Source organism: Diplotaxodon limnothrissa, linkage group LG5 (assembly GCF_057381915.1).
Source record: "Diplotaxodon limnothrissa isolate DT_005_m linkage group LG5, D_limnothrissa_male_GT1.1, whole genome shotgun sequence".
NCBI lineage: Eukaryota > Metazoa > Chordata > Actinopteri > Cichliformes > Cichlidae > Diplotaxodon > Diplotaxodon limnothrissa.
Genome location: NC_140600.1, coordinates 30,114,264 through 30,127,243, shown reverse-complemented (window position 1 = coordinate 30,127,243; position 12,980 = coordinate 30,114,264).

Sequence of the window (12,980 nt, the reverse complement as noted above, 5' to 3'; positions counted from 1 at the left end):
GACTTTTTTTCTAAAAAGCGACTAGCGACAAATCTGACGACTTTTTCTGGCGTTATTGGAGACTTATTTATCACGACTTTTTGACGTGAAAGCGGCCGGTTTTACTCTCAACAAGCAGTGGGTGCTGCCGTGGGCACCTCGCCCGTTCCAAAGCGCTCACGGGCGGAGGATAGTCCTCCCCCAGCTGCTATCAGGGCAGAAGATTTTCACACCTATGCGTCTGAACTGCAAATGAATCGCGCATGAGCGAAGCCGCTGCTCCCGCACTGACTGTAACGCAGTCAGTTCTTCTTTTACTGTTATGCTGTTTTGTGGATCACGAGGTTTAAAACTACTTATAAACACACACACACACAAAGTAACTCCACCAGAGTGCCTGTTTCGGGTCACTTTTGCCGGTCCAAGCCCGGATAAAGGAGCAGGGTTGGAATTGTAGTTCTAAATTTAGAGGATCATCATTTAGCCTGGAGAAATAGTTTGCTGCTTTATAAGAAAGCCCTCCGCAAAGCCAGAACATCTTACTATTCGTCACTGATTGAAGAAAATAAGAACAACCCCAGGTTTCTCTTCAGCACTGTAGCCAGGCTGACAAACAGTCAGAGCTCTGTTGAGCCAACCATCCCTTTAACCTTAACTAGTAATGACTTCATGAACTTCTTCACAAATAAAATTTTTATCATTAGAGAAAAAATGACCAATAATCATCCCACAGATGTAATATTATCTACAGCTACTCTTAGTACCATTGATGTTAAGTTAGACTCTTTTTCTCCAATTGATCTTTCTGAGTTAACTTCAATAATTACTTCCTCCAAACCATCAACGTGTCTTTTAGACCCCATTCCTACAAAACTGCTCAAAGAAGTCCTGCCATTAATTAATTCTTCGATCTTAAATATGATCAACCTATCTCTAATAATCGGCTATGTAACACATGCCTTCAAGCTGGCTGTAGTTAAACCTTTACTCAAAAAGCCATCTCTAGACCCAGCAGTCTTACTGTAGCTAATTACAGGCCAATCTCCAACTTTCCTTTCATATCAAAAATCCTTGAAAGAGTAGTTGTCAAACAGCTAACAGATCATCTGCAGAGGAATGGTTTATTTGAAGAGTTTCAGTCAGGTTTCAGAGCTCATCACAGCACAGAAACAGCTTTAGTGAAGGTTACAAATGATCTTCTTATGGCCTCTGACAGTGGACTCATCTCTGTGCTTGTCCTGCTAGACCTTAGTGCAGCATTCGATACTGTTGACCATAATATCCTATTAGAGCGATTAGAACATGCTGTAGGTATTACAGGTACTGCACTGCAGTGGTTTGTATCATATCTATCTAATAGACTCCAGTTTGTGCATGTAAATGGAGAGTCCTCTTCACACACTGAGGTTAATTATGGAGTTCCACAGGGTTCAGTGCTAGGACCAATTCTGTTTACATTATACATGCTTCCCTTAGGCAGCATCATTAGAAGACATAGCATACATTTTCACTGCTATGCAGATGACACCCAGCTCTATCTGTCCATGAAGCCAGATAACACACACCAATTAGTTAAACTGCAGGAACGTCTTAAAGACATAAAGACCTGGATGGCTGCTAACTTTCTGCTTCTTAATTCAAATCAAACTGAGGTTATTGTACTCGGCCCTGAAAAGCTTAGAAATATGGTATCTAAGCAGATTCTTAGTCTGGATGGCATTACCTTGGCCTCCAGTAACGCTGTGAGGAACCTTGGAGTCATTTTTGACCAGGATATGTCCTTCAACGCACATATTAAACAAATATGTAAGACTGCTTTCTTCCATTTGCGCAACATCTCTAAAATTAGAAATATCCTGTTTCAGAGTGACGCTGAAAAACTAATTCATGCATTTATTACTTCCAGGCTGGACTACTGTAATTCATTATTATCAGGATGTCCAAAAAACTCACCGAAAAACCTTCAAGTAATCCAAAATGCTGCAGCAAGAGTACTGACTGGGACTAGAAAGAGAGAGCATATTTCTCCTGTTTTGGTTTCCCTTCATTGGCGCGATATGGCAGCCTCGCTTCTGTCAGTCTGCCCCAGGGCAGCTGTGGCTACAACCGTAGCTTGCCTCCACCAGTGTGTGAATGTGAGAGTGAATGAATAGTGGCATTGTAAAGCGCTCTGGGTGCCTTGAAAAGCGCTATATAAATCCAATCCATTATTATTATTATTATTATTATTATTATTATTATTATTATTATTGGCTTCCTGTTAAATCCAGAATTGAATTCAAAATCCTGCTCCTCACATACAAGGTCTTAAATAATCAGGCCCCATCTTATCTTAATGACCTTGTAGTACCATATCACCCTATTAGAGCACTTCACTCTTGCTCTGCAGGCCTACTTGTTGTTCCCAGAGTATTTAAAAGTAGAATGGGAGGGAGAGCCTTCAGTTTTCAGGCCCCTCTTCTGTGGAACCAGCTTCCAGTTTGGATTCGGGAGACAGACACAATCTCTACTTTTAAGATTAGGCTTAAAACTTTCCTTTATGCTAAAGCATATAGTTAGGGCTGGACCAGGTGACCCTGAATCCTCCCTTAGTTATGCTGCAATAGACGTAGGCTGCCGGGGGATTCCCATGATGCATTGAGTTTTTCCTTTCCAGTCACCTTTCTCACTCAGTATGAGTTAATAGACCTCTCTGCATTGAATCATATCTGTTATTAACCTCTGTCTCTCTTCCACAGCATGTCTTTTACCCGTTTTCCTTCTCTCACCCTAACCGGTCACAGCAGATGGCCGCCCCTCCCTGAGCCTGGTTGTGCCGGAGGTTTCTTCTTGTTAAAAGGGAGTTTTTCCTTCCCACTGTCACCAAAGTGCTTGCTCATAGGGGGTCATATGATTGTTGGGTTTTTCTCTGTATCTATGAAGCGCCTTGAGGCGACTTTCGTTGTGATTTGGCGCTATATAAATAAAATTGAATTGAATTGAATTAAATAAATTCTAAATGCATTTAGGACGTTTTTTACTCACTTTATGTCTCTTCCACGATGTTATTTCTCTCTCCAACAACGTAGGTTACAATTATATTAGTATGACCAATTATGCAAATTAGACGATGACATCATTTAGCCACTTCTAGTGACTTTTAGGACAGCCAATAGCGATTTTCCTTACTGAGGAGTTGGCAACACTGATCTAGGCTATTGTGGATGTAGCCTGAGAGTGGCAGGGGGACACACTGTCTGGGTCGGGAGCTTTCCGAGCATTCAGGCTGGTGTGAGATCCTGTGTGTGTGGGATGAGGTGGGGGGGTGCTGTAGGTGAAGTCTTTGATGGTGGTGATGGCTCTGTGGTGGGGGAGGTGTGGGAATGAGTGTCCAAAGTGTCTCTACTGTTGGGGCTGGGGGAGGTGTGAAGACTGCTTGATGGCTCATCAAAACGGCAATAAAAGTCGTTGAAGGTGTTGTCCAAGACCAAGCCGTGAGTGGAGGGGGGTTTTAGACTTGCAGTTGGTGATCTTCCTAAAACTTTTCCACACAGAGGCCGAGTTGTTCTCTGAGGCTACGTCCACACTAATGCGTTTGTGCGTTTTCGTTTTCTCTCCAGTTTGACCTCCCGTCCACACTGAGACGGCGCTTTCCTCAAGGAAAAATGCAGCCCCGTTCTCTGCGGCCTGCTGGAGCAGGGGGGGGCCAGGAGGAGAAGTTAGCCGTCCAACTGGGGTCTGGAATGTGGGGCCTCCCTGCTGCTGCGGAGTCGGGGCGGTCTGCTTCTCCCCACCCCAGGGAAAAGGGTAACACCACCTGGGTCTGGGTGCAGTTTCCCCCTCCAGGGGCAAGGGTACCTAGACCCAGGGCTTAGAGTATGCTTGGGGAGTGTGATTGTGTGTACAGTGTCTCTCTATGTCTGTCTCCACGTTGGGTGAGTGTTGAGTAATTGCATATGAAAGCATGAGGGTGGGAATGGATGTTTGTATCTGTGTGTGCCTGTTTGTCTGTGTCCATATGCAGTGTTGGGGAGTAACGGAATACATGTACCGCCGTTACGTATTTAAAATACAAAATATGAGTAACTGTATTCCGTTACAGTTACCGTTTAAAAAGGTGGTATTCAGAATACAGTTACTTTGTTGAAATAAATGGATTACACTGCGGTACTTTCCCGTTTCATTTTGTCGCGGGTCAGGACTGTTTGGGTTTTGTTTGACAGCTACGTTCTGTTGTTCCAGGCGGTTACGGTTGCCATGGTTACAGGGCGACGCTCTCTCTCTCTCTCTGCGACTGTGTGTTTCCTGGGTGAGAGAGCGCCTTTTCGTTGTTGTTGTGCTAAGCTAACAGGCAGAATGCTACAAGCATAGCTCTAAAGAATGTAGCATCATGGGCAGTGTAGTCCGTGTTGCAGGGAGAATGGACTGCCATACACGTTATGGGTCTGTGAGCATGAGGAGGGAGAAAAAGGGGAGTGGAAAAGTACGAGCTGTCATCGAGCAAAAACGGGAGCTGGAAGCATGTAAATATAATAATAACCACTTCAGCCAAGAAGAGTGCCTGACGAGCCCAGTTGTAAGTAAGCTATTAAGACTCGACTGTACACCGTGTTCGTGTTTTCCTCCGAAAACAATAAGTTCCATTGGAGCAGCCTTTCAACGCCTCTCTCTGTCTCTTGCAATAAAAGTTGACCCACACAACAAAGTAAAGCTATTTTTCGGCTACGAGCCGACAGGGACCCCGCCGTATTAGTCAGAGGTCCCTTTACTGCAGTTCGGAGTCGCGGACCTTCAGTAATAGTAATAAATCACACAGCAATAGTACATTCACGTTGTTGTAAAAAGCATGATAATATATTAAGTAATCTAAAGTATTCAGAATACGTTACTGTCATTGAGTAACGTAACGGAATACGTTACAGAATACATTTTGGGGCATGTATTCTGTATTCTGTAATGGAATACATTTTAAAAGTAACCTTCCCAACACTGTCCATATGTCAGGTCGGGTATCAGACGCCACCTCTCTGGGGACATCCCAGGTCCTTCAAGGTATGGAGGCCTATCTCCCCCACCACTTCCCCTACCAGTGGCAGACGCCCTCAGACATCGGTGCATTGGTGGTTCTTTGGGTCCGGGGATGGGCGTCCAGGTACACACCAGCTCACTCCCGGTTGTTTTGATTGCTCTCAATTTTGACTGCCCTAAAGAAGATGAATATCAGTTTGTATATCCTCCAGATAGCTTTTCTTCAAATTCTTTAATTCTCACTCGCTTTTGCGCATGCGCAGGACTGGAACGTAAGCGTTTTCATCCGTTTCAGTGTGGACGCACGACTCTGTGAAAATGACCGAAAACGCTAGTGTGGACGCGGAGCGTTTTCAGATGAAAACACTGTTTTCAAATCTATCCGGGCTAGTGTGGACGTAGCCTGAGATCTGCTGCTGAATCTTCTCAGAGTGCTGGTGTTTGGCAATGTCCACTTATTTTCCGAACCTGTACTTGGCCTCTTTGTAGCAGTCCCTGTCTCCGCTACTGAACGGCTTCTGTCTTTTCTAGCCACAGCTGTTTGAGTTTAGGAGTAAACTAGGGTTTGTCATTATCATAACTCACCCTGGTGCTTGATGGCACAATGCTGTCCTCGCACAAGTGAATATAAGTAGGGGCTGGGTATCGTCACTAATTTCCAGAATCGATTCGATTCTGATTCACAAGGTCCTGAATCGATATGATTCGATTTGAATCGGTGAAATTTTGCCTCAGACAGTCAGAAATATTATAATTCTGATCGCTTATCAGTACATATCTATATTTTTATATCTATAAAAAGAAACCTGACACTTGTGAGACTTTATCAAAGGTGTAAGCATCACAGCAGATTCCTTTGTGTCAAAGTAACTGAGGATAAAACAGAAAAACATGAAGGCGGTTTTCCTGGTCTGGGTTTTTATAACAGATGACCTTAAAAATATTGTGCAGTCAAAAATGAAGTGAAGCAGAGCAAAGTTACAGAGGTTTGACTAGAGACACAGCTAAGCATTTTGCAATTTTGCATAATTTTAAAAAGTTTAAATTTGTTCAGTTTTGAACTGCAGAAATGAGGCTTTCTTATTGGAAGTAAGTAAAAAAAACAAAAAGAAAACAGCAGCTGACACCGTAGACTGGTGGGTAATAAGTAGGGGTGTGTTTTGATTATCGATTTAGAGAGAGAGAGAGAGCTCTACATGAAGTGTGATTTTATCGTGGTGGAAGCAAAACGGCAAAAGTAAGAGGAAATTTGTGACGATGTTTACGTGAAGCGAAATGTGAAGCATAGATTGCATTGTCTTTGACTGCTGGTTCAGTCAATATTGTTTGGAGAGAGATAAAACCTGCAGCTTCAGAATCTAGCGCAAAAATGACGTAAACACAAAGCGCCATCCGTGTACCTGCTCTCATTTACTGTTTTAGCTGTTTGGTGGTTGTAGAAATTTTGTGAGGTTTAACCTGAGATTCTGGCGTTTCAGGAAAAATAAATTTATATTTAAAAATAGATTCAGGATTTTAATGAATCAATATCACGTTATCCAAGCCAGAATCGATTTTAATTGATAAATCAATTATCAAAACCCAAAAGCAACTGTTCTTTTCTTGCCTTCTTCCCAGCTACATGAGAGTGAGCCAACTCTCTTGCAAGCTCCACCAGGAAGTCCACCCGTCTTTCCTTCGTCCCGGTGCATGCTTGATACAGCACATGTGCATTCAGTGCTGCCATGTCAATCATGTTGTAAAACACGGCAACTGGCCAGCGCCGTGTTCCTCTGCAGACAGTGTACTCCCGAACCATCTGGTCCATCACATCCATGCCACACTTTCTTTTGTTGTAAAGGGTGACAGTGTTTGGCTTCCTTTTGGTAGTGTTGGGAAGCTGGTAGTGTTGGGAAGAAGGCAAGAAAAGAACAGTTGCTTTGGACACAACCCTCCACACCTAGCCCTGGAAAAAGAGCCATGTGTCAGGTCAAACACAAATGCAAGAACAATCATGCCACTGTGCGATGTGTTCACTGCTACAGATTAGAGATGGACCGATCCGATATTACGTATCGGTATCGGTCCGATACTGACCTAAATTACTGGATCGGATATCGGAGAAAAATAAAAAATGTAATCGATCCATTAAATATCACGAAAGCACCTCACAAAACTTGCAACACGCCGTAACTCACCTCAGAACGTTAGCACGTCGGAGCAGTATGCATCACGTGATAGAGCGGCTGTGGCATGCGGGACCTGTGGTGGTCTGGATAGCATGTGGAGCTTCGCTAGCAACCCGGCATTTCATCTCCGACAAAGTTATCCCAAGAGAAGTAAAGCAAGTTTGTAAGTCCATCTCTGAATGTTTGTAAAGCATTCCTGCGTTAAGCTTAACAAGCGACTGCCTCTTCTTGCTGCTACTTCGATCATGAAACTGCTTAACGATCAGCTGATCGGCTTTTCTGTCGTGAGTCCGTGTCTCTAGTTTGCTTTTGGCCCACTTTGCACCAGAAAGAGGAAACCAGCGGCTGAACAACAGCAGCACGTTTAAGCTTGATCAGCTGTTGTTAGAATTTATTTAATATTACTTTCTACACCAGGATCTTTTTCTACGTAGCTGACGCTGGTAACTGTGCAGGGGCGGATCTAGCAAAGTTTAGCCAGGGGGGCCGATAGGGCATTAACAGGGAAAAGGGGGCACAAAGACATACTTTTCTTTCTTATTCTCATTTAAAATGTCTAGCTTTTAATAAATAATTATCTGACACCCAAAGTTTTAATTTGATGCAAAATGAATAGAAGTCCATTACTGTATATAGTGACTATTAAGTCTAATATATATACCCTAGTAAGCTATAGTACTTTTTCCTTTGGGAAGGTACCATCTGTGCAGTCTGCAATTTTGTTGAAGAAAGCTGTTGAATCTATTTAATATTTCTTGAAAAATAATTGATTTCTGTGCATTTTTTTTCACACTGCATCAAATTAAGGTTGATTACGTCGATTAAGCATCATGAGGTGGAGCGTGAGGGGTGGGTCCCTATTTTTTATTTATTTATTTTTGTTGTTGCTGGGAGTTGGAACCCTATTAGTTAGGTTGCTTAATATTTATGCTAAGTACTCTTTAAAATACCAGAATAGGGAGGATGGTGTAGGTTTAAGTTTATTAGATTGATCAGTATTGCTGAACTATGAAATATATTTTTTTGCATACAGGTATAACAGAATAGCTTTAGTGTAGTTGTTGTTTTAAACTTGAGTATGAACTTATACAAAATGCAGCAAGATATTTAAAAAACAGTGTTGTTGATTAAAAAACACTATATCGGATTCATATCGGTATCGGCAGATATCCAAATTTATGATATCGGTATCGGTATCGGACATAAAAAAAAGTGGTATCGTGCCATCTCTAGTACAGATACACATGTGGTAAATGCAGACTACAGATACCGTGGCAGTGCCAGGATTGTGAGTGATTGCTGAAAATGTTGAAATGTACTCACTCACTTTTTATTATTATTTGTAAATATGTGTACAAATGGTTGGTTTTTTGTACTGTTTTTATCAATAAATCTCAGCAACAAAGGACATACACCCATGTGTGTTGATTTCTCTCTAAGATGGCAAACTGAAACACTCCAAGTTTCCTTGTGGCTCAGGAAACTAACCACTCCAAGTTGGTGACTTTTGGAGATTTATTTCCCTGGATGATTGAGAATGCATCAAGACGAACACAAAAGGAAGTTCACAGCTTTTAGCAGCTCCCCCACCCCCTCATTCACACACCCCCACTCCCCTCCAGAATTCTCAGGTAACAACCTAATTTACATATGAATGACTAGCCAATTTAGCTTCCACTTGGCTGAAGCTAAAGCCTAGCTAAACACCTACCAGCCATTTGGCTGGAAGGCGGGTTTTAAAGGTAGAAAAGCCAAATGGCTGCTCTCGGGGGACTCTAGATATAAGAGGTGACAGTGTCCGTAAACTCCTCCAAGCAGCCCTCAATGTGTCCCAGTCTGTAGATTCGTGCAAAGCTCCTCCACAGTCATACTAACAAATTTATGTAAAACGTTTTATAAAAAAGTTAATTCAGGAAGGCATACACAGTAATTGTACTGGCTGTGGTGAAGAGGGAGTTGAGACAATAGGCAGAAGAATACAATTTATCAGTAAGTAAACAGCATTACTATTGTCCAGATGTATGAGGGTTGCTATTGTGGTATCCTGTCAACCTGTTTGCCTTGTATGCAAACTGGTATTGTATGGAATGACAGCCTTGATGTGTTTAATACTTTTTCCTTTTTCCCTGTGTCATTTCTCATTGTTACACATAATTTATGGGCTTCTATGGTTTGATTTCTTTGCATATATGGATTCCATAAATTGTCTAAAGAGCTTGAAAAGCATCTGGACCTCTTTAAGTTTCTTGAAGACGTTTCACCTCTCATCCAAGAAGTTTCTTCAATTCCAAGAGCAATTGGTGGAGAGTCCCAGAGCGTCCCTAAGAGGGTCGTGGACCTCTGTTGATCCTCTGCCTAAACTAACGCCAAAGTGTGAAAACGGATGTGGGCACAATCAGACAAGGTTTCAGGTGAACCCATTGTGAGCCCTTGCCCCACCCTATTATATGTGACTTACTGGGATCAAATGACCCCAGGCGTGAGTAGGCATTAAGGTGTCTGGGAAGGGATTTCACAACTGGATTATAGATGGCAGACAGTTGGTGTCATAAGCCACCATCTCTGTTCAAGGATGGTTGTTCACAGTGGACATAGATTCTTTCACTCCTTTTTTTTAAACCAACAGTCTTCTTGGTCCAAAATGTGAATATTTGCTCACTCTTTCGAGGATGCCATTGTCCTTTTGATGCAGATGTACACCTGAGTCTTGACCTATCGAGATCGCTTTTCTATGTTGTGCCATGCATTTATGAAGTGTTTGGTCTAACCAATGTAGACGTCTAAGCATTACTTGCTGCACTGTACAGCATAAACTAAGCTGTTAAGTTTGTGATTGAGAGTTTTGTCTTTAGGATGATCCAGTTTTTTGTCTATGGTTGGGTCTGAGGTACAATGGGATGTCATGCTTGGAAAAGACTCTCCTGAGTTTCTCTGATAAACCTACTACACAAGGGATGACAATTGTTCCGTTTGTCCTTCGGATTCTTCCCAGTTGGTGTCTGACCTTCTTTTCTGTGTTTCTTTGCTGATTTGATGAAGAGTACAAAATTTGTTAATAGAATCTGGTGTGAATTTTTCATCAATAGCAACTTTAAAAATGTGTTTACTTAGAAAATGGGTGACATGTTCAGTCCTAAACTTCATTTAAAACCCAATGAAAGTGCAATTGAGCATTGGGTATTTTTTTCTGATTTTGGTATTGAGTATAAAATATGGACATAGTTACTACGATGAGTTTAAGATGAGCAATTTGAGTGTTTCAATCCTGCATTATTTCAAATGGTGAAGGGAAGCAGCTGTATGGTGTAAACCAACCCAACTGTTCAGGTTGGGTAGTTAAAAATTTGCAACCAGCCACACTCAGTCCAACAGCCTGTGATTGCTGACATTCTTACTGTGTTTGCAGCACGAATACGTCAATCAACTACTAACCCTAATGCTCAGATAATCTTTGACCCAAGGAAGGAAAGTAAACAAAGATGGGTGTGGCTGAAATATTCCAGTTGAGACTTTAAGGCACAATGTCACAAAACAATGGGGTACATCACTGAGGACAAAAGTAACTTGGATCATTTTCCTTTCAAACGGTCAAAACCTGAATTTACATATTTGAATAGAGCAAGCTTTTCATATCTCATTAACCTATATAAGCGAAAATTTTCTTCAAACAAATCTTTAGTTTAAAAGGTGTTTTGATTAGGTGGCTTGTTTATTTAGATGGAAGAACAAATTCTGTCTGTTAGTTTTTGATAAGATTATGTGGTTTTTTTCTGTTTTGTTTTTTTAAACAGTGTTATCTTCAGTCTGTTTTAAAAACAGTAGGAGTCCATTGATCACTTTACCTGCTGTTTCAAAGCAGCTCACAGCATTGAAATCTGTGATTGTTCCCGAGGAGTGGAGACTTGATCCTCTGGGAGTCTGAGAAATCGGATGCTACTCCACGTGTAAGCCCCCATGGAGTTCATGCTTTGTGCTTTCTGTTGGGCCCTGAAAAAGGTAAAAACCCACCCATATGCCTTATTGATCAGCTCCTTTTTAAAAAAGAAAAATCTTTTATGGTTTTACTAATTTTCCTGTGGGTGTGTGTAGTTACATTGGCCAAGTTTAATATGAGCATAGACCAAAGTTTAATTAATGAGGTCAGTGTTCATTATATTGCCAAAAGTATTCCCTAATATAAACTTGAGTGACATTCCATTCTTAATCCATGGAGTTTAATATAATGTCAGTCCACCCTTTGCAGCTATAACAACTTCAACTCTCCAGTGAAGGCTTTCCATTTCGTGGCTCAGTTTGTAAAAGGTTTAGGGGTGCGTTTATGTGTTCATGGGTTTTTGTGACCATTCTTCCAGAAGTACATTTGTGAGGTCAGACACTGATGCTGTATGAGAAGGCCTGTCTCGCAGTTTCTGCTCTGATTCATCCCAAAGGTCTGGTGAGGTCAGGAAAGTTCTTCCACACCAAACTCACTCATCCTTATCTTTATGGGCCTTGCTTTGTGCACTGGTGCGCTGTCATGTTGGAACTGGAAGGGGCTGTCCCCAAACTGGGAGCATGAAATTGTCCAAAATGTCTCGGTATGCTCAAGCATTAAGAATTCCTTTCACTTTACTACTACTGTAAAACAACCCCATACCATAAATTCACTCCACTAAACTTTACATTAGGACAATACAGTTAACAAGTACTTTTCTCCTGCCAACTGCCAAACCCAGATGGAAAAACATGATTTGTCATTCCAGATAACACATTTCCTCTGCTGTACAATCTAAAGCGCTCTACAGACTGGGTTAGACCTCTTGATCTAATCTGAAGGCCACATGAAGTTGATCCACTCTGTGGTTTTACATGGCCTACCATTTCGTGGCTAAATTGCTTTATTCTCAATCACTTCCACTTTGTTCTTACACCACTATTGGTTGACAGTGGAGCATTTAGTAGTGAGGACATTTCACAACTGGACATGCTGCACAGGTGGCAGTCTATCTCAGTACCATGCTGAAATTCATTGAGCTCTTGAGAGCAACCCATTCTTTCACAGATGTTTGCAGATGTACTCTGCATACTAGGTGCTTGATACACTTGTGCTGATGGAAGTGGTTGGAACACTTGAATTTAATGATTTGGATGCATGAGCGAATATTTTTGCCAAGGTACTGTACATTTAACCTTAATAATCATATCTATTCTTGCTTGCAAGAGATGGTCAAACTGGATCCCAATGGTACATGAAAACAATGTCAACATCCATCCATCTATAAACCATCCATCTTATTTCGATTATCGGGCCAAGTCGTGGGGGCAGCAGCCTAAGCAGAGATCCCCAGACCTCCCTCTCCCCAGCCACCTCCAGCTTGTCCAGGGGAACACCAAGGCGTTCCTAAGCTAGCCGAGACATACAATCTTTCTAGTGTGTCCTGGGTCTACACTGGGACCTCCTCTTGGTGGGACATGCCCAGAACACCTCACTCAGGTGGCAGCCAGAAGGCATCATTATCAAATGGTCAAACCACCTCAACTGGCTCCTTTCAATGTGGAATAGCAGAGGCTCTAATTCTGAGCCCCACCCAGATGGGCAAACTTCTCATCCTATATCTCTAAGGGAGAGGCCAGCCACCCCTCGGAGGAAGCTCATTTCTGCTGCTTGTATCCACAATCTCATTCTTTCGGTCACTACCCATAGCTCGTGACCATAGGTGAGGGTAGGAACGTAGATCAACCAGTGAACTGAGAGCTTCACTTTTACACTCAGCTCTATCTTCACCACGACAGACCGGTACAGCATCTGCATCATTGCAGCCATTGCAGCTGCAACACCAATCTGTC